At 43.6% G+C, this 22,302-nt stretch overlaps 1 long non-coding RNA gene across 1 annotated transcript in view; it reads right to left on the bottom strand.

Moving 5' to 3' along the window:
• Positions 1-21,882, bottom strand: part of LOC307181409 — a 1,096,443-nt gene extending 1,074,561 nt beyond the window's left edge. Inside the window, exons 1-2 of the long non-coding RNA XR_013826707.1 lie at positions 21,807-21,882; positions 17,071-17,156 (exon numbers count right to left, since the gene is read on the bottom strand). This is a non-coding gene — a long non-coding RNA (uncharacterized lncRNA). The remainder of the gene's footprint in view (positions 1-17,070; positions 17,157-21,806) is intronic.
• Positions 21,883-22,302: the final 420 nt, after the last annotated feature.

Below are 22,302 nucleotides of genomic sequence, written 5' to 3' on the forward strand. Positions count from 1 at the left end.
AAGAGCTACTCCTTGCTCAATGAAATGGACTCAACACCGCATATTAAACGTCTAAGAATGTACCTGACTAGTAAGTATCTTAAAACCTATGGATTGCTATGTCTCCAAAAGAGAATCAAGCATGTGTACAGGGGCATAAACACAGCAGTGATAGGATTGGAGAGGTTCGGTGAGCAAATGAAGACCCTTTGAAGTCATATTGCATGGTACCCATTCCACGGGTTTCAACTACCCAGGTTTAAGGTATTCTTCCTTCAGCTAAAACATGCATGTGGAACCCAGAGTATGATCAACCGTGTGAACGGGAGACGTGTTCAAATATGTCTCAGTTTTCGTACCCTGGAACTCAGGTGCAACATTCCAGACGCTTTACTATCACTCTCCCCACTTGGAGAGTCAGCGCCTTTAACCTCCTGTTTGGCCCAGTTTGCAATTTCTGCGGAAGATGAACAGGAATAGGGAGAACCAATGAGAGACTAGCTGGAGGTGTCTGGATGGGCAAACTTAACTCTCATTTCCCACCAGGAAGAGGAATTAACCAAAGGCTCAGCGTGCCGTGCCGGAACCAGATTAGGACCTGAAGCCATCCTGCGGTGTTGCGGCCAGGTCACAAGAAAGCGAGTTGAAGAAAGGAGCTCAGGGGCACTGTAATTCACAAACCTGCAGAGTTATAAATGACAGCTATCGTCCAAAAATATACTGAAGTAAGGCTGCCAAGAGGACTTGAAAGCGGGGCAGAATTGCAGGAAACCGATTTCAGGATGTAGACTGGATTTGCATTGAAAGCATAGGAAAAGAGGCAGAACGTCCACAATGATGCACTTGGCCAAAAAGGGCGTATGCATTTTTTCCTGAATATATTCAGGAAAAATCGCATACGCCCTTTTTGGCCACCAAGCAAGCTTGCAAAGGAAATCTGCACTACAATGAAGTCTCACTTCCCCCCGGTCAAAAGGGCCATCTGAAAAACGTGTAAAATCCAGAAAGGCAGGACAGGCCATGGAGAACTGGGAGCCTTGTTATGCTGATGGGCGGGATGTAAATTGAAAACAGACATTCGGGAGAAGTGTATGGTGTTTCCTGAAACATCTAAAAAACAAAGCAACAGAGCCTATGGCACTTCCACTTATGGTCCTATAGCTTAGGGAAATTAAAGTCAAAAAGACACAGCCACCCCAAAGTTTGGAACAGCTCTGTTTACAAGAACCTCGTTTACAATACAAGTTGAATATCACAGAAAGTGAAAAATGGATAAAGAACTTGTGGTATTTACTTACAAAGCAATATCACTCAGCAATGAAATCTATGTCATCAGGCCCTTAGCAGCACAATGAGTGGATTCAGGTATGATGATTCTAACTGAAATAAGTCACACAGAAAAAGAAAGATCATAAGATATCAGTAATACACGGAATGTAAACTTGGCTACACAGGAACTGAATTACAGAACAGAACAGGGCCTCAAATTTAGAAAACCAACTTATGCTTGCTTAAGGGGAAAGGTGAGTTGGGGTGCTGCATAAAACCAGAGATTGAAATGAGCACAGATAAAGTTCCTTAAGCCAAATATGGAATAGACAAGAGCTACTCCTTGCTCAATGAAATGGACTCAACACCGCATATTAAACGTCTAAGAATGTACCTGACTAGTAAGTATCTTAAAACCTATGGATTGCTATGTCTCCAAAAGAGTATCAAGCATGTGTACAGGGGCATAAACACAGCAGTGATAGGATTGGAGAGGTTCGGTGAGCAAATGAAGACCCTTTGAAGTCATATTGCATGGTACCCATTCCACGGGTTTCAACTACCCAGGTTTAAGGTATTCTTCCTTCAGTTAAAACATGCATGTGGAACCCAGAGTATGATCAACCGTGTGAACGGGAGACGTGTTCAAATATGTCTCAGTTTTCGTACCCTGGAACTCAGGTGCAACATTCCAGACGCTTTACTATCACTCTCCCCACTTGGAGAGTCAGCGCCTTTAACCTCCTGTTTGGCCCAGTTTGCAATTTCTGCGGAAGATGAACAGGAATAGGGAGAACCAATGAGAGACTAGCTGGAGGTGTCTGGATGGGCAAACTTAACTCTCATTTCCCACCAGGAAGAGGAATTAACCAAAGGCTCAGCGTGCCGTGCCGGAACCAGATTAGGACCTGAAGCCATCCTGCGGTGTTGCGGCCAGGTCACAAGAAAGCGAGTTGAAGAAAGGAGCTCAGGGGCACTGTAATTCACAAACCTGCAGAGTTATAAATGACAGCTATCGTCCAAAAATATACTGAAGTAAGGCTGCCAAGAGGACTTGAAAGCGGGGCAGAATTGCAGGAAACCGATTTCAGGAGGTAGACTGGAATTGCATTGAAAGCATAGGAAAAGAGGCAGAACGTCCACAATGATGCACTTGGCCAAAAAGGGCGTATGGGTTTTCTCCTGAATATATACAGGAAAAAACGCATACGCCCTTTTTGGCCAACCAAGCAAGCTTGCAAAGGAAATCTGCACTACAATGAAGTCTCACTTCCCCCCGGTCAAAAGGGCCATCTGAAAAAAGTGTAAAATCCAGAAAGTCAGGACAGGCCATGGAGAACTGGGAGCCTTGTTATTCTGATGGGCGGGATGTAAATTGAAAACAGACATTCGGGAGAAGTGTATGGTGTTTCCTGAAACATCTAAAAAACAAAGCAACAGAGCCTATGGCACTTCCACTTATGGTCCTATAGCTTAGGGAAATTAAAGTCAAAAAGACACAGCCACCCCAAAGTTTGGAACAGCTCTGTTTACAAGAACCTCGTTTACAATACAAGTTGAATATCACAGAAAGTGAAAAATGGATAAAGAACTTGTGGTATTTACTTACAAAGCAATATCACTCAGCAATGAAATCTATGTCATCAGGCCCTTAGCAGCACAATGAGTGGATTCAGGTATGATGATTCTAACTGAAATAAGTCACACAGAAAAAGAAAGATCATAAGATATCAGTAATACACGGAATGTAAACTTGGCTACACAGGAACTGAATTACAGAACAGAACAGGGCCTCAAATTTAGAAAACCAACTTATGCTTGCTTAAGGGGAAAGGTGAGTTGGGGTGCTGCATAAAACCAGAGATTGAAATGAGCACAGGTAAAGTTCCTTAAGCCAAATATGGAATAGACAAGAGCTACTCCTTGCTCAATGAAATGGACTCAACACCGCATATTAAACGTCTAAGAATGTAACTGACTAGTAAGTATCTTAAAACCTATGGATTGCTATGTCTCCAAAAGAGAATCAAGCATGTGTACAGGGGCATAAACACAGCAGTGATAGGATTGGAGAGGTTCGGTGAGCAAATGAAGACCCTTTGAAGTCATATTGCATGGTACCCATTCCACGGGTTTCAACTACCCAGGTTTAAGGTATTCTTCCTTCAGCTAAAACATGCATGTGGAACCCAGAGTATGATCAACCGTGTGAACGGGAGACGTGTTCAAATATGTCTCAGTTTTCGTACCCTGGAACTCAGGTGCAACATTCCAGACGCTTTACTAACACTCTCCCCACTTGGAGAGTCAGCGCCTTTAACCTCCTGTTTGGCCCAGTTTGCAATTTCTGCGGAAGATGAACAGGAATAGGGAGAACCAATGAGAGACTAGCTGGAGGTGTCTGGATGGGCAAACTTAACTCTCATTTCCCACCAGGAAGAGGAATTAACCAAAGGCTCAGCGTGCCGTGCCGGAACCAGATTAGGACCTGAAGCCATCCTGCGGTGTTGCGGCCAGGTCACAAGAAAGCGAGTTGAAGAAAGGAGATCAGGGGCACTGTAATTCACAAACCTGCAGAGTTATAAATGACAGCTATCGTCCAAAAATATACTGAAGTAAGGCTGCCAAGAGGACTTGAAAGCGGGGCAGAATTGCAGGAAACCGATTTCAGGAGGTAGACTGGAATTGCATTGAAAGCATAGGAAAAGAGGCAGAACGTCCACAATGATGCACTTGGCCAAAAAGGGCGTATGCGTTTTCTCCTGAATATATACAGGAAAAAACGCATACGCCCTTTTTGGCCAACCAAGCAAGCTTGCAAAGGAAATCTGCACTACAATGAAGTCTCACTTCCCCCCGGTCAAAAGGGCCATCTGAAAAAAGTGTAAAATCCAGAAAGTCAGGACAGGCCATGGAGAACTGGGAGCCTTGTTATGCTGATGGGCGGGATGTAAATTGAAAACAGACATTCGGGAGAAGTGTATGGTGTTTCCTGAAACATCTAAAAAACAAAGCAACAGAGCCTATGGCACTTCCACTTATGGTCCTATAGCTTAGGGAAATTAAAGTAAAAAAGACACAGCCACCCCAAAGTTTGGAACAGCTCTGTTTACAAGAACCTCGTTTACAATACAAGTTGAATATCACAGAAAGTGAAAAATGGATAAAGAACTTGTGGTATTTACTTACAAAGCAATATCACTCAGCAATGAAATCTATGTCATCAGGCCCTTAGCAGCACAATGAGTGGATTCAGGTATGATGATTCTAACTGAAATAAGTCACACAGAAAAAGAAAGATCATAAGATATCAGTAATACACGGAATGTAAACTTGGCTACACAGGAACTGAATTACAGAACAGAACAGGGCCTCAAATTTAGAAAACCAACTTATGCTTGCTTAAGGGGAAAGGTGAGTTGGGGTGCTGCATAAAACCAGAGATTGAAATGAGCACAGATAAAGTTCCTTAAGCCAAATATGGAATAGACAAGAGCTACTCCTTGCTCAATGAAATGGACTCAACACCGCATATTAAACGTCTAAGAATGTACCTGACTAGTAAGTATCTTAAAACCTATGGATTGCTATGTCTCCAAAAGAGAATCAAGCATGTGTACAGGGGCATAAACACAGCAGTGATAGGATTGGAGAGGTTCGGTGAGCAAATGAAGACCCTTTGAAGTCATATTGCATGGTACCCATTCCACGGGTTTCAACTACCCAGGTTTAAGGTATTCTTCCTTCAGCTAAAACATGCATGTGGAACCCAGAGTATGATCAACCGTGTGAACGGGAGACGTGTTCAAATATGTCTCAGTTTTCGTACCCTGGAACTCAGGTGCAACATTCCAGACGCTTTACTAACACTCTCCCCACTTGGAGAGTCAGCGCCTTTAACCTCCTGTTTGGCCCAGTTTGCAATTTCTGCGGAAGATGAACAGGAATAGGGAGAACCAATGAGAGACTAGCTGGAGGTGTCTGGATGGGCAAACTTAACTCTCATTTCCCACCAGGAAGAGGAATTAACCAAAGGCTCAGCGTGCCGTGCCGGAACCAGATTAGGACCTGAAGCCATCCTGCGGTGTTGCGGCCAGGTCACAAGAAAGCGAGTTGAAGAAAGGAGCTCAGGGGCACTGTAATTCACAAACCTGCAGAGTTATAAATGACAGCTATCGTCCAAAAATATACTGAAGTAAGGCTGCCAAGAGGACTTGAAAGCGGGGCAGAATTGCAGGAAACCGATTTCAGGAGGTAGACTGGAATTGCATTGAAAGCATAGGAAAAGAGGCAGAACGTCCACAATGATGCACTTGGCCAAAAAGGGCGTATGGGTTTTCTCCTGAATATATACAGGAAAAAACGCATACGCCCTTTTTGGCCAACCAAGCAAGCTTGCAAAGGAAATCTGCACTACAATGAAGTCTCACTTCCCCCCGGTCAAAAGGGCCATCTGAAAAAAGTGTAAAATCCAGAAAGTCAGGACAGGCCATGGAGAACTGGGAGCCTTGTTATTCTGATGGGCGGGATGTAAATTGAAAACAGACATTCGGGAGAAGTGTATGGTGTTTCCTGAAACATCTAAAAAACAAAGCAACAGAGCCTATGGCACTTCCACTTATGGTCCTATAGCTTAGGGAAATTAAAGTCAAAAAGACACAGCCACCCCAAAGTTTGGAACAGCTCTGTTTACAAGAACCTCGTTTACAATACAAGTTGAATATCACAGAAAGTGAAAAATGGATAAAGAACTTGTGGTATTTACTTACAAAGCAATATCACTCAGCAATGAAATCTATGTCATCAGGCCCTTAGCAGCACAATGAGTGGATTCAGGTATGATGATTCTAACTGAAATAAGTCACACAGAAAAAGAAAGATCATAAGATATCAGTAATACACGGAATGTAAACTTGGCTACACAGGAACTGAATTACAGAACAGAACAGGGCCTCAAATTTAGAAAACCAACTTATGCTTGCTTAAGGGGAAAGGTGAGTTGGGGTGCTGCATAAAACCAGAGATTGAAATGAGCACAGGTAAAGTTCCTTAAGCCAAATATGGAATAGACAAGAGCTACTCCTTGCTCAATGAAATGGACTCAACACCGCATATTAAACGTCTAAGAATGTAACTGACTAGTAAGTATCTTAAAACCTATGGATTGCTATGTCTCCAAAAGAGAATCAAGCATGTGTACAGGGGCATAAACACAGCAGTGATAGGATTGGAGAGGTTCGGTGAGCAAATGAAGACCCTTTGAAGTCATATTGCATGGTACCCATTCCACGGGTTTCAACTACCCAGGTTTAAGGTATTCTTCCTTCAGCTAAAACATGCATGTGGAACCCAGAGTATGATCAACCGTGTGAACGGGAGACGTGTTCAAATATGTCTCAGTTTTCGTACCCTGGAACTCAGGTGCAACATTCCAGACGCTTTACTAACACTCTCCCCACTTGGAGAGTCAGCGCCTTTAACCTCCTGTTTGGCCCAGTTTGCAATTTCTGCGGAAGATGAACAGGAATAGGGAGAACCAATGAGAGACTAGCTGGAGGTGTCTGGATGGGCAAACTTAACTCTCATTTCCCACCAGGAAGAGGAATTAACCAAAGGCTCAGCGTGCCGTGCCGGAACCAGATTAGGACCTGAAGCCATCCTGCGGTGTTGCGGCCAGGTCACAAGAAAGCGAGTTGAAGAAAGGAGATCAGGGGCACTGTAATTCACAAACCTGCAGAGTTATAAATGACAGCTATCGTCCAAAAATATACTGAAGTAAGGCTGCCAAGAGGACTTGAAAGCGGGGCAGAATTGCAGGAAACCGATTTCAGGAGGTAGACTGGAATTGCATTGAAAGCATAGGAAAAGAGGCAGAACGTCCACAATGATGCACTTGGCCAAAAAGGGCGTATGCGTTTTCTCCTGAATATATACAGGAAAAAACGCATACGCCCTTTTTGGCCAACCAAGCAAGCTTGCAAAGGAAATCTGCACTACAATGAAGTCTCACTTCCCCCCGGTCAAAAGGGCCATCTGAAAAAAGTGTAAAATCCAGAAAGGCAGGACAGGCCATGGAGAACTGGGAGCCTTGTTATGCTGATGGGCGGGATGTAAATTGAAAACAGACATTCGGGAGAAGTGTATGGTGTTTCCTGAAACATCTAAAAAACAAAGCAACAGAGCCTATGGCACTTCCACTTATGGTCCTATAGCTTAGGGAAATTAAAGTCAAAAAGACACAGCCACCCCAAAGTTTGGAACAGCTCTGTTTACAAGAACCTCGTTTACAATACAAGTTGAATATCACAGAAAGTGAAAAATGGATAAAGAACTTGTGGTATTTACTTACAAAGCAATATCACTCAGCAATGAAATCTATGTCATCAGGCCCTTAGCAGCACAATGAGTGGATTCAGGTATGATGATTCTAACTGAAATAAGTCACACAGAAAAAGAAAGATCATAAGATATCAGTAATACACGGAATGTAAACTTGGCTACACAGGAACTGAATTACAGAACAGAACAGGGCCTCAAATTTAGAAAACCAACTTATGCTTGCTTAAGGGGAAAGGTGAGTTGGGGTGCTGCATAAAACCAGAGATTGAAATGAGCACAGATAAAGTTCCTTAAGCCAAATATGGAATAGACAAGAGCTACTCCTTGCTCAATGAAATGGACTCAACACCGCATATTAAACGTCTAAGAATGTAACTGACTAGTAAGTATCTTAAAACCTATGGATTGCTATGTCTCCAAAAGAGAATCAAGCATGTGTACAGGGACATAAACACAGCAGTGATAGGATTGGAGAGGTTCGGTGAGCAAATGAAGACCCTTTGAAGTCATATTGCATGGTACCCATTCCACGGGTTTCAACTACCCAGGTTTAAGGTATTCTTCCTTCAGCTAAAACATGCATGTGGAACCCAGAGTATGATCAACCGTGTGAACGGGAGACGTGTTCAAATATGTCTCAGTTTTCGTACCCTGGAACTCAGGTGCAACATTCCAGACGCTTTACTAACACTCTCCCCACTTGGAGAGTCAGCGCCTTTAACCTCCTGTTTGGCCCAGTTTGCAATTTCTGCGGAAGATGAACAGGAATAGGGAGAACCAATGAGAGACTAGCTGGAGGTGTCTGGATGGGCAAACTTAACTCTCATTTCCCACCAGGAAGAGGAATTAACCAAAGGCTCAGCGTGCCGTGCCGGAACCAGATTAGGACCTGAAGCCATCCTGCGGTGTTGCGGCCAGGTCACAAGAAAGCGAGTTGAAGAAAGGAGCTCAGGGGCACTGTAATTCACAAACCTGCAGAGTTATAAATGACAGCTATCGTCCAAAAATATACTGAAGTAAGGCTGCCAAGAAGACTTGAAAGCGGGGCAGAATTGCAGGAAACCGATTTCAGGAGGTAGACTGGAATTGCATTGAAAGCATAGGAAAAGAGGCAGAACGTCCACAATGATGCACTTGGCCAAAAAGGGCGTATGCGTTTTCTCCTGAATATATACAGGAAAAAACGCATACGCCCTTTTTGGCCAACCAAGCAAGCTTGCAAAGGAAATCTGCACTACAATGAAGTCTCACTTCCCCCCGGTCAAAAGGGCCATCTGAAAAAAGTGTAAAATCCAGAAAGGCAGGACAGGCCATGGAGAACTGGGAGCCTTGTTACGCTGATGGGCGGGATGTAAATTGCCAACAGACACTCGGGAGAAGTGTATGGTGTTTCCTGAAACATCTAAAAAATAAAGCAACATAGCCTAGGGCACTTCCACTTATGGTCCTATAAGTTAGGGAAATTAAAGTCAAAAAGACACAGCCACCCCAAAGTTTGGAACAGCTCTGTTTACAAGAACCTCGTTTACAATACAAGTTCAATATCACAGAAAGTGAAAAATGGATAAAGAACTTGTGGTATATACTTACAAAGCAATATCACTCAGCAATGAAATCTATGTCATCAGGCCCTTAGCAGCACAATGAGTGGATTCAGGTATGATGATTCTAACTGAAATAAGTCACACAGAAAAAGAAACATCATAAGATATCAGTAATACATGGAATGTAAACTTGGCTACACAGGAACTGAATTACAGAACAGAACAGGGTCTCAAATTTAGAAAACCAACTTATGCTTGCTTAAGGGGAAAGGTGAGTTGGGGTGCTGCATAAAACCAGAGATTGAAATGAGCACAGATAAAGTTCCTTAAGCCAAATATGGAATACACAAGAGCTACTCCTTGCTCAACGAAATGGACTCAACACCCCATATTAAACGCCTAAGAATGTACCTGACTAGTAAGTATCTTAAAACCTATGGATTGCTATGTCTCCGAAAGAGAATCAAGCATGTGTACAGGGGCATAAACGCAGCAGTGATAGGATTGGAGAGGTTCGGTGAGCAAACGAAGACCCTTTGAAGTCATATTGCATGGTACCCATTCCACGGGTTTCAACTACCCAGGTCTAAAGTATTCTTCCTTCAGCTAAAACATGCATGTGGAACCTAGAGTATGATCAACCGTGTGAACGGGAGACGTGTTCAAATATGTCTCAGTTTTCCTCCCCTGGTACTCGGGTGCAACATTCCAGACGCTTTACTAACACTCTCCCCACTTGGAGAGTCAGCGCCTTTAACCTCCTGTTTGGCCCAGTTTGCAATTTCTGCGGAAGATGAACAGGAATAGGGAGAAGCAATGAGAGACTAGCTGGAGGTGTCTGGACGGGCAAACTTAACTCTCATTTCCCACCAGGAAGAGGAATTAACCAAAGGCTCAGCGTGCCGTGCCGGAACCAGATTAGGGCCTGAAGCCATCCTGCGGTGTTGCGGCCAGCTCACAAGAAAGCGAGTTGAAGAAAGGAGATGAGGGGCACTGTAATTCACTAACCTGCAGAGTTATAAATGACAGCTATCGTCCAAAAATATACTGAAGTAAGGCTGCCAAGAGGACTTGAAAGCGGGGCAGAATTGCAGGAAACCGATTTCAGGAGGTAGACTGGAATTGCATTGAAAGCATAGGAAAAGAGGCAGAACGTCCACAATGATGCACTTGGCCAAAAAGGGCGTATGCGTTTTCTCCTGAATATATACAGGAAAAAACGCATACGCCCTTTTTGGCCAACCAAGCAAGCTTGCAAAGGAAATCTGCACTACAATGAAGTCTCACTTCCCCCCGGTCAAAAGGGCCATCTGAAAAAAGTGTAAAATCCAGAAAGTCAGGACAGGCCATGGAGAACTGGGAGCCTTGTTATTCTGATGGGCGGGATGTAAATTGAAAACAGACATTCGGGAGAAGTGTATGGTGTTTCCTGAAACATCTAAAAAACAAAGCAACAGAGCCTATGGCACTTCCACTTATGGTCCTATAGCTTAGGGAAATTAAAGTCAAAAAGACACAGCCACCCCAAAGTTTGGAACAGCTCTGTTTACAAGAACCTCGTTTACAATACAAGTTGAATATCACAGAAAGTGAAAAATGGATAAAGAACTTGTGGTTTTTACTTACAAAGCAATATCACTCAGCAATGAAATCTATGTCATCAGGCCCTTAGCAGCACAATGAGTGGATTCAGGTATGATGATTCTAACTGAAATAAGTCACACAGAAAAAGAAAGATCATAAGATATCAGTAATACACGGAATGTAAACTTGGCTACACAGGAACTGAATTACAGAACAGAACAGGGCCTCAAATTTAGAAAACCAACTTATGCTTGCTTAAGGGGAAAGGTGAGTTGGGGTGCTGCATAAAACCAGAGATTGAAATGAGCACAGATAAAGTTCCTTAAGCCAAATATGGAATAGACAAGAGCTACTCCTTGCTCAATGAAATGGACTCAACACCGCATATTAAACGTCTAAGAATGTAACTGACTAGTAAGTATCTTAAAACCTATGGATTGCTATGTCTCCAAAAGAGAATCAAGCATGTGTACAGGGGCATAAACACAGCAGTGATAGGATTGGAGAGGTTCGGTGAGCAAATGAAGACCCTTTGAAGTCATATTGCATGGTACCCATTCCACGGGTTTCAACTACCCAGGTTTAAGGTATTCTTCCTTCAGCTAAAACATGCATGTGGAACCCAGAGTATGATCAACCGTGTGAACGGGAGACGTGTTCAAATATGTCTCAGTTTTCGTACCCTGGAACTCAGGTGCAACATTCCAGACGCTTTACTAACACTCTCCCCACTTGGAGAGTCAGCGCCTTTAACCTCCTGTTTGGCCCAGTTTGCAATTTCTGCGGAAGATGAACAGGAATAGGGAGAACCAATGAGAGACTAGCTGGAGGTGTCTGGATGGGCAAACTTAACTCTCATTTCCCACCAGGAAGAGGAATTAACCAAAGGCTCAGCGTGCCGTGCCGGAACCAGATTAGGACCTGAAGCCATCCTGCGGTGTTGCGGCCAGGTCACAAGAAAGCGAGTTGAAGAAAGGAGATCAGGGGCACTGTAATTCACAAACCTGCAGAGTTATAAATGACAGCTATCGTCCAAAAATATACTGAAGTAAGGCTGCCAAGAAGACTTGAAAGCGGGGCAGAATTGCAGGAAACCGATTTCAGGAGGTAGACTGGAATTGCATTGAAAGCATAGGAAAAGAGGCAGAACGTCCACAATGATGCACTTGGCCAAAAAGGGCGTATGCGTTTTCTCCTGAATATATACAGGAAAAAACGCATACGCCCTTTTTGGCCAACCAAGCAAGCTTGCAAAGGAAATCTGCACTACAATGAAGTCTCACTTCCCCCCGGTCAAAAGGGCCATCTGAAAAAAGTGTAAAATCCAGAAAGTCAGGACAGGCCATGGAGAACTGGGAGCCTTGTTATGCTGATGGGCGGGATGTAAATTGAAAACAGACATTCGGGAGAAGTGTATGGTGTTTCCTGAAACATCTAAAAAACAAAGCAACAGAGCCTATGGCACTTCCACTTATGGTCCTATAGCTTAGGGAAATTAAAGTCAAAAAGACACAGCCACCCCAAAGTTTGGAACAGCTCTGTTTACAAGAACCTCGTTTACAATACAAGTTGAATATCACAGAAAGTGAAAAATGGATAAAGAACTTGTGGTATTTACTTACAAAGCAATATCACTCAGCAATGAAATCTATGTCATCAGGCCCTTAGCAGCACAATGAGTGGATTCAGGTATGATGATTCTAACTGAAATAAGTCACACAGAAAAAGAAAGATCATAAGATATCAGTAATACACGGAATGTAAACTTGGCTACACAGGAACTGAATTACAGAACAGAACAGGGCCTCAAATTTAGAAAACCAACTTATGCTTGCTTAAGGGGAAAGGTGAGTTGGGGTGCTGCATAAAACCAGAGATTGAAATGAGCACAGATAAAGTTCCTTAAGCCAAATATGGAATAGACAAGAGCTACTCCTTGCTCAATGAAATGGACTCAACACCGCATATTAAACGTCTAAGAATGTACCTGACTAGTAAGTATCTTAAAACCTATGGATTGCTATGTCTCCAAAAGAGAATCAAGCATGTGTACAGGGGCATAAACACAGCAGTGATAGGATTGGAGAGGTTCGGTGAGCAAATGAAGACCCTTTGAAGTCATATTGCATGGTACCCATTCCACGGGTTTCAACTACCCAGGTTTAAGGTATTCTTCCTTCAGCTAAAACATGCATGTGGAACCCAGAGTATGATCAACCGTGTGAACGGGAGACGTGTTCAAATATGTCTCAGTTTTCGTACCCTGGAACTCAGGTGCAACATTCCAGACGCTTTACTAACACTCTCCCCACTTGGAGAGTCAGCGCCTTTAACCTCCTGTTTGGCCCAGTTTGCAATTTCTGCGGAAGATGAACAGGAATAGGGAGAACCAATGAGAGACTAGCTGGAGGTGTCTGGATGGGCAAACTTAACTCTCATTTCCCACCAGGAAGAGGAATTAACCAAAGGCTCAGCGTGCCGTGCCGGAACCAGATTAGGACCTGAAGCCATCCAGCGGTGTTGCGGCCAGGTCACAAGAAAGCGAGTTGAAGAAAGGAGCTCAGGGGCACTGTAATTCACAAACCTGCAGAGTTATAAATGACAGCTATCGTCCAAAAATATACTGAAGTAAGGCTGCCAAGAGGACTTGAAAGCGGGGCAGAATTGCAGGAAACCGATTTCAGGAGGTAGACTGGAATTGCATTGAAAGCATAGGAAAAGAGGCAGAACGTCCACAATGATGCACTTGGCCAAAAAGGGCGTATGCGTTTTCTCCTGAATATATACAGGAAAAAACGCATACGCCCTTTTTGGCCAACCAAGCAAGCTTGCAAAGGAAATCTGCACTACAATGAAGTCTCACTTCCCCCCGGTCAAAAGGGCCATCTGAAAAAAGTGTAAAATCCAGAAAGGCAGGACAGGCCATGGAGAACTGGGAGCCTTGTTATGCTGATGGGCGGGATGTAAATTGCCAACAGACACTCGGGAGAAGTGTATGGTGTTTCCTGAAACATCTAAAAAATAAAGCAACATAGCCTAGGGCACTTCCACTTATGGTCCTATAAGTTAGGGAAATTAAAGTCAAAAAGACACAGCCACCCCAAAGTTTGGAACAGCTCTGTTTACAAGAACCTCGTTTACAATACAAGTTCAATATCACAGAAAGTGAAAAATGGATAAAGAACTTGTGGTATATACTTACAAAGCAATATCACTCAGCAATGAAATCTATGTCATCAGGCCCTTAGCAGCACAATGAGTGGATGCAGGTATGATGATTCTAACTGAAATAAGTCACACAGAAAAAGAAACATCATAAGATATCAGTAATACATGGAATGTAAACTTGGCTACACAGGAACTGAATTACAGAACAGAACAGGGTCTCAAATTTAGAAAACCAACTTATGCTTGCTTAAGGGGAAAGGTGAGTTGGGGTGCTGCATAAAACCAGAGATTGAAATGAGCACAGATAAAGTTCCTTAAGCCAAATATGGAATACACAAGAGCTACTCCTTGCTCAACGAAATGGACTCAACACCCCATATTAAACGCCTAAGAATGTACCTGACTAGTAAGTATCTTAAAACCTATGGATTGCTATGTCTCCGAAAGAGAATCAAGCATGTGTACAGGGGCATAAACGCAGCAGTGATAGGATTGGAGAGGTTCGGTGAGCAAACGAAGACCCTTTGAAGTCATATTGCATGGTACCCATTCCACGGGTTTCAACTACCCAGGTCTAAAGTATTCTTCCTTCAGCTAAAACATGCATGTGGAACCTAGAGTATGATCAACCGTGTGAACGGGAGACGTGTTCAAATATGTCTCAGTTTTCCTCCCCTGGTACTCGGGTGCAACATTCCAGACGCTTTACTAACACTCTCCCCACTTGGAGAGTCAGCGCCTTTAACCTCCTGTTTGGCCCAGTTTGCAATTTCTGCGGAAGATGAACAGGAATAGGGAGAAGCAATGAGAGACTAGCTGGAGGTGTCTGGACGGGCAAACTTAACTCTCATTTCCCACCAGGAAGAGGAATTAACCAAAGGCTCAGCGTGCCGTGCCGGAACCAGATTAGGGCCTGAAGCCATCCTGCGGTGTTGCGGCCAGCTCACAAGAAAGCGAGTTGAAGAAAGGAGATGAGGGGCACTGTAATTCACTAACCTGCAGAGTTATAAATGACAGCTATCGTCCAGAAATATACTGAAGTAAGGCTGCCAAGAGGACTTGAAAGTGGGGCAGAATTGCAGGAAACCGATTTCAGGAGGTAGACTGGAGTTGCATTGAAAGCATAGGAAAAGAGGCAGAGCGTCTACAATGATGCACTTGGCCAAAAAGGGCGTATGCGTTTTTTCCTGAATATATTCAGGAAAAAACGCATACGCCCTTTTTGGCCAACCAAGCAAGCTTGCAAAGGAAATCTGCACTACAATGAAGTCTCACTTCCCCCCGGTCAAAAGGGCCATCTGAAAAAAGTGTAAAATCCAGAAAGGCAGGACAGGCCATGGAGAACTGGGAGCCTTGTTATGCTGATGGGCGGGATGTAAATTGCCAACAGACACTTGGGAGAAGTGTATGGTGTTTCCTGAAACATCTAAAAAACAAAGCAACAGAGCCTAGGGCACTTCCACTTATGGTCCTATAGCTTAGGGAAATTAAAATCAAAAAGACACAGCCACCCCAAAGTTTGGGACGCCTCTGTTTACAAGAACCTCGTTTACCATACAAGTTCAATATCACAGAAAGTGAAAAATGGATAAGGAACTTGTGGTACTTACGTACAATGCAGTATCACTCAGCAATGAAATCTATGTCATCAGGCCCGTAGCAGCATAATGAGTGGATTCAGGTACGATGATTCTAACTGAAATAAGTCACACAGAAAAAGAAACATCATAAGATATCACTAATACACGGAATGTAAACTAGGCTACACAGGAACTGAATTCCAAAACAGAACAGGGTCTCAAATTTAGAAAACCAACTTATGCTTGCTTAAGGGGAAAGGTGAGTTGGGGTGCTGCATAAAACCAGAGATTGAAATGAGCACAGATAAAGTTCCTTAAGCCAAATATGGAATAGACAAGAGCTACTCCTTGCTCAACGAAATGGACTCAACACCCCATATAAAATGCCTAAGAATGTACCTGACTAGTAAGTATCTTAAAACCTATGGATTGCTACGTCTCCAAAAGAGAATCAAGCGTGTGTACAGGGGCATAAACGCAGCAGTGATAGGATTGGAGAGGTTCGGTGAGGAAATGAAGACCCTTTGAAGTCATATTGCATGGTACCCATTACACGGGTCTCAACTCTCCAGGTTTAACGTATTCTTCCTTCAGCTAAAACATGCATGTGGAACCCAGAATATGATCAACCGTGTGAACGGGAGACGTGTTCAAATATGTCTCAGTTTTCGTCCCCTGGTACTCGGGTGCATCATTCCAGACGCTTTACTAACACTCTCCCCACTTGGAGAGTCAGCGCCTTTAACCTCCTGTTTGGCCCAGTTTGCAATTTCTGCGGAAGATGAACAGGAATAGCGAGAACCAATGAAAGACTAGCTGGAGGTGTCTGGACGGGCAAATTTAACTCTCATTTCCCACCAGGAAGAGGAAATAACCAAAGGTTCAGCATGCCGTGCCGGAACCAGATTAGGGCCTGAAGCATCCTGCGGTGTGCGGCCAGCTCAAAAGAAAGCGAGTTGAAGAAAGGAGCTCAGGGGCACTGTAATTCACAAACCTGCAGAGTTATAAATGACAGCTATCGTCCAAAAATATACTGAAGTAAGGCTGCCAAGAGGACTTGAAAGCGGGGCAGAATTGCAGGAAACCGATTTCAGGAGGTAGACTGGAATTGCATTGAAAGCATAGGAAAAGAGGCAGAACGTCCACAATGATGCACGTGGCCAAAAAGGGCGTATGCTTTTTTTCCTGAATATATTCAGGAAAAAACGCATACGCCTTTTTGGCCAACCAAGCAAGCTTGCAAAGGAAATCTGCACTACAATGAAGTCTCACTTCCCCCTGGTCAAAAGGGCCATCTGAAAAAAGTGTAAAATCCAGAAAGGCAGGACAGGCCATGGAGAACTGGGAGCCTTGTTATGCTGATGGGCGGGATGTAAATTGCCAACAGACACTCGGGAGAAGTGTATGGTGTTTCCTGAAACATCTAAAAAACAAAGCAACAGAGCCTAGGGCACTTCCACTTATGGTCCTATAGCTTAGGATAATTAAAATCAAAAAGACACAGCCACCCCAAAGTTTGGGACGCGTGTGTTTACAAGAACCTCGTTTACCGTACAAGTTCAACATCACAGAATGTGAAAAATGGATAAAGAACTTGTGGTACTTACGTACAATGCAGTATCACTCATCAATGAAATCTATGTCATAAGGCCCGTGGCAGCATAAGGAGTGGATTCAGGTACGATGATTCTAACTGAAATAAGTCACACAGAAAAAGAAATATCATAAGATATCAGTAATACACGGAATGTAAACTTGGCTACACAGGAACTGAATTACAGAACAGAACAGGGTCTCAAATTTAGAAAACCAACTTATGCTTGCTTAAGGGGAAAGGTGAGTTGGGGTGCTGCATAAAACCAGAGATTGAAATGAGCACAGATAAAGTTCCTTAAGCCAAATATGGAATACACAAGAGCTACTCCTTGCTCAACGAAATGGACTCAACACCCCATATTAAAGGCCTAAGAATGTACCTGACTAGTAAGTATCTTAAAACCTATCGATTGCTATGTCTCCAAAAGAGAATGAAGCATGTGTACAGGGGCATAAACGCAGCAGTGATAGAATTGGAGAGGTTCGGCGAGCAAATGAAGACGCTTTGAAGTCATATTGCATGGTACCCATTCCGCAGGTCTCAACTCTCCAGGTTTAAGGTATTCTTCCTTCAGCTAAAACATGCATGTGGAACCCAGAGTATGATCAACCGTGTGAATGGGAGACGTGTTCAAATATGTCTCAGTTTTCCTCCCCTGGTACTCGGGTGCAACATTCCAGACGCTTTACTAACACTCTCCCCACTTGGAGAGACAGCGCCTTTAACCTCCTGTTTGGCCCAGTTTGCAATTTCTGCGGAAGATGAACAGGAATAGCGAGAACCAATGAGAGACTAGCTGGAGGTGTCTGGACGGGCAAATTTAACTCTCATTTCCCACCAGGAAGAGGAAATAACCAAAGGCTCATCGTGCCGTGCCGGAATCAGATTAGGGCCTGAAGCATCCTGCGGTGTGCGGCCAGCTCAAAAGAAAGCGAGTTGAAGAAAGGAGCTCAGGGGCACTGTAATTCACAAACCTGCAGAGTTATAAATGACAGCTATCGTCCAAAAATATACTGAAGTAAGGCTGCCAAGAGGACTTGAAAGCGGGGCAGAATTGCAGGAAACCGATTTCAGGAGGTAGACTGGAATTGCATTGAAAGCATAGGAAAAGAGGCAGAACGTCCACAATGATGCACGTGGCCAAAAAGGGAGTATGCGTTTTTTCCTGAATATATTCAGGAAAAAACGCATACGCACTTTTTGGCCAACCAAGCAAGCTTGCAAAGGAAATCTGCACTACAATGAAGTCTCACGTACCCCGGTCAAAAGGGCCATCTGAAAAAAGTGTAAAATCCAGAAAGGCGGGACAGGCCATGGAGAACTGGGACCCTTGTTATGCTGATGGGCGGGATGTAAATTGCCAACAGACACTCGGGAGAAGTGTATCGTGTTTCCTGAAACATCTAAAAAACAAAACAACAGAGCCTAGGGCACTTCCACTTATGGTCCTATAAGTTAGGGAAATTAAAGTCAAAAAGACACAGCCACCCCAAAGTTTGGAACAGCTCTGTTTACAAGAACCTCGTTTACAATACAAGTTCAATATCACAGAAAGTGAAAAATGGATAAAGAACTTGTGGTATATACTTACAAAGCAATATCACTCAGCAATGAAATCTATGTCATCAGGCCCTTAGCAGCACAATGAGTGGATTCAGGTATGATGATTCTAACTGAAATAAGTCACACAGAAAAAGAAACATCATAAGATATCAGTAATACATGGAATGTAAACTTGGCTACACAGGAACTGAATTACAGAACAGAACAGGGTCTCAAATTTAGAAAACCAACTTATGCTTGCTTAAGGGGAAATGTGAGTTGGGGTGCTACATAAAACCAGAGATTGAAATGAGCACAGATAAAGTTCCTTAAGCCAAATATGGAATACACAAGAGCTACTCCTTGCTCAACGAAATGGACTCAACACCCCATATTAAACGCCTAAGAATGTACCTGACTAGTAAGTATCTTAAAACCTATGGATTGCTATGTCTCCGAAAGAGAATCAAGCATGTGTACAGGGGCATAAACGCAGCAGTGATAGGATTGGAGAGGTTCGGTGAGCAAACGAAGACCCTTTGAAGTCATATTGCATGGTACCCATTCCACGGGTTTCAACTACCCAGGTCTAAGGTATTCTTCCTTCAGCTAAAACATGCATGTGGAACCTAGAGTATGATCAACCGTGTGAACGGGAGACGTGTTCAAATATGTCTCAGTTTTCCTCCCCTGGTACTCGGGTGCAACATTCCAGACGCTTTACTAACACTCTCCCCACTTGGAGAGTCAGCGCCTTTAACCTCCTGTTTGGCCCAGTTTGCAATTTCTGCGGAAGATGAACAGGAATAGGGAGAAGCAATGAGAGACTAGCTGGAGGTGTCTGGACGGGCAAACTTAACTCTCATTTCCCACCAGGAAGAGGAATTAACCAAAGGCTCAGCGTGCCGTGCCGGAACCAGATTAGGGCCTGAAGCCATCCTGCGGTGTTGCGGCCAGCTCACAAGAAAGCGAGTTGAAGAAAGGAGATGAGGGGCACTGTAATTCACTAACCTGCATTGTTATAAATGACAGCTATCGTCCAGAAATATACTGAAGTAAGGCTGCCAAGAGGACTTGAAAGTGGGGCAGAATTGCAGGAAACCGATTTCAGGAGGTAGACTGGAGTTGCATTGAAAGCATAGGAAAAGAGGCAGAGCGTCTACAATGATGCACTTGGCCAAAAAGGGCGTATGCGTTTTTTCCTGAATATATTCAGGAAAAAACGCATACGCCCTTTTTGGCCAACCAAGCAAGCTTGCAAAGGAAATCTGCACTACAATGAAGTCTCACTTCCCCCCGGTCAAAAGGGCCATCTGAAAAAAGTGTAAAATCCAGAAAGGCAGGACAGGCCATGGAGAACTGGGAGCCTTGTTATGCTGATGGGCGGGATGTAAATTGCCAACAGACACTTGGGAGAAGTGTATGGTGTTTCCTGAAACATCTAAAAAACAAAGCAACAGAGCCTAGGGCACTTCCACTTATGGTCCTATAGCTTAGGGAAATTAAAATCAAAAAGACACAGCCACCCCAAAGTTTGGGACGCCTCTGTTTACAAGAACCTCGTTTACCATACAAGTTCAATATCACAGAAAGTGAAAAATGGATAAGGAACTTGTGGTAATTACGTACAATGCAGTATCACTCAGCAATGAAATCTATGTCATCAGGCCCGTAGCAGCATAATGAGTGGATTCAGGTACGATGATTCTAACTGAAATAAGTCACACAGAAAAAGAAACATCATAAGATATCACTAATACACGGAATGTAAACTAGGCTACACAGGAACTGAATTCCAAAACAGAACAGGGTCTCAAATTTAGAAAACCAACTTATGCTTGCTTAAGGGGAAAGGTGAGTTGGGGTGCTGCATAAAACCAGAGATTGAAATGAGCACAGATAAAGTTCCTTAAGCCAAATATGGAATAGACAAGAGCTACTCCTTGCTCAACGAAATGGACTCAACACCCCATATAAAATGCCTAAGAATGTACCTGACTAGTAAGTATCTTAAAACCTATGGATTGCTACGTCTCCAAAAGAGAATCAAGCGTGTGTACAGGGGCATAAACGCAGCAGTGATAGGATTGGAGAGGTTCGGTGAGGAAATGAAGACCCTTTGAAGTCATATTGCATGGTACCCATTACACGGGTCTCAACTCTCCAGGTTTAACGTATTCTTCCTTCAGCTAAAACATGCATGTGGAACCCAGAATATGATCAACCGTGTGAACGGGAGACGTGTTCAAATATGTCTCAGTTTTCGTCCCCTGGTACTCGGGTGCATCATTCCAGACGCTTTACTAACACTCTCCCCACTTGGAGAGTCAGCGCCTTTAACCTCCTGTTTGGCCCAGTTTGCAATTTCTGCGGAAGATGAACAGGAATAGCGAGAACCAATGAAAGACTAGCTGGAGGTGTCTGGACGGGCAAATTTAACTCTCATTTCCCACCAGGAAGAGGAAATAACCAAAGGTTCAGCATGCCGTGCCGGAACCAGATTAGGGCCTGAAGCCATCCTGCGGTTTTGCGGCCAGCTAAAAAGAAAGCGAGTTGAAGAAAGGAGATCAGAGGCACTGTAATTCACAAACCTGCAGAGTTATAAATGACAGCTATCGTCCAAAAATATACTGAAGTAAGGCTGCCAAGAGGACTTGAAAGCGGGGCAGAATTGCAGGAAACCGATTTCAGGAGGTAGACTGGAATTGCAGTGAAAGCATAGGAAAAGAGGCAGAACGTCCACAATGATGCACTTGGCCAAAAAGGGCGTATGCTTTTTTTCCTGAATATATTCAGGAAAAAACGCATACGCCTTTTTGGCCAACCAAGCAAGCTTGCAAAGGAAATCTGCACTACAATGAAGTCTCACTTCCCCCTGGTCAAAAGGGCCATCTGAAAAAAGTGTAAAATCCAGAAAGGCAGGACAGGCCATGGAGAACTGGGAGCCTTGTTACGCTGATGGGCGGGATGTAAATTGCCAACAGACACTCGGGAGAAGTGTATGGTGTTTCCTGAAACATCTAAAAAACAAAGCAACAGAGCCTAGGGCACTTCCACTTATGGTCCTATAGCTTACGATAATTAAAATCAAAAAGACACAGCCACCCCAAAGTTTGGGACGCGTGTGTTTACAAGAACCTCGTTTACCGTACAAGTTCAACATCACAGAATGTGAAAAATGGATAAAGAACTTGTGGTACTTACGTACAATGCAGTATCACTCATCAATGAAATCTATGTCATAAGGCCCGTGGCAGCATAAGGAGTGGATTCAGGTACGATGATTCTAACTGAAATAAGTCACACAGAAAAAGAAACATCATAAGATATCAGTAATACACGGAATGTAAACTTGGCTACACAGGAACTGAATTACAGAACAGAACAGGGTCTCAAATTTAGAAAACCAACTTATGCTTGCTTAAGGGGAAAGGTGAGTTGGGGTGCTGCATAAAACCAGAGATTGAAATGAGCACAGATAAAGTTCCTTAAGCCAAATATGGAATAGACAAGAGCTACTCCTTGCTCAACGAAATGGACTCAACACCCCATATTAAACGCCTAAGAATGTACCTGACTAGTAAGTATCTTAAAACCTATCGATTGCTATGTCTCCAAAAGAGAATGAAGCATGTGTACAGGGGCATAAACGCAGCAGTGATAGAATTGGAGAGGTTCGGCGAGCAAATGAAGACGCTTT

This window comes from Stenella coeruleoalba, assembly GCF_951394435.1.
Source record: "Stenella coeruleoalba genome assembly, contig: scaffold_83, whole genome shotgun sequence".
Classification (NCBI taxonomy): domain Eukaryota; kingdom Metazoa; phylum Chordata; class Mammalia; order Artiodactyla; family Delphinidae; genus Stenella; species Stenella coeruleoalba.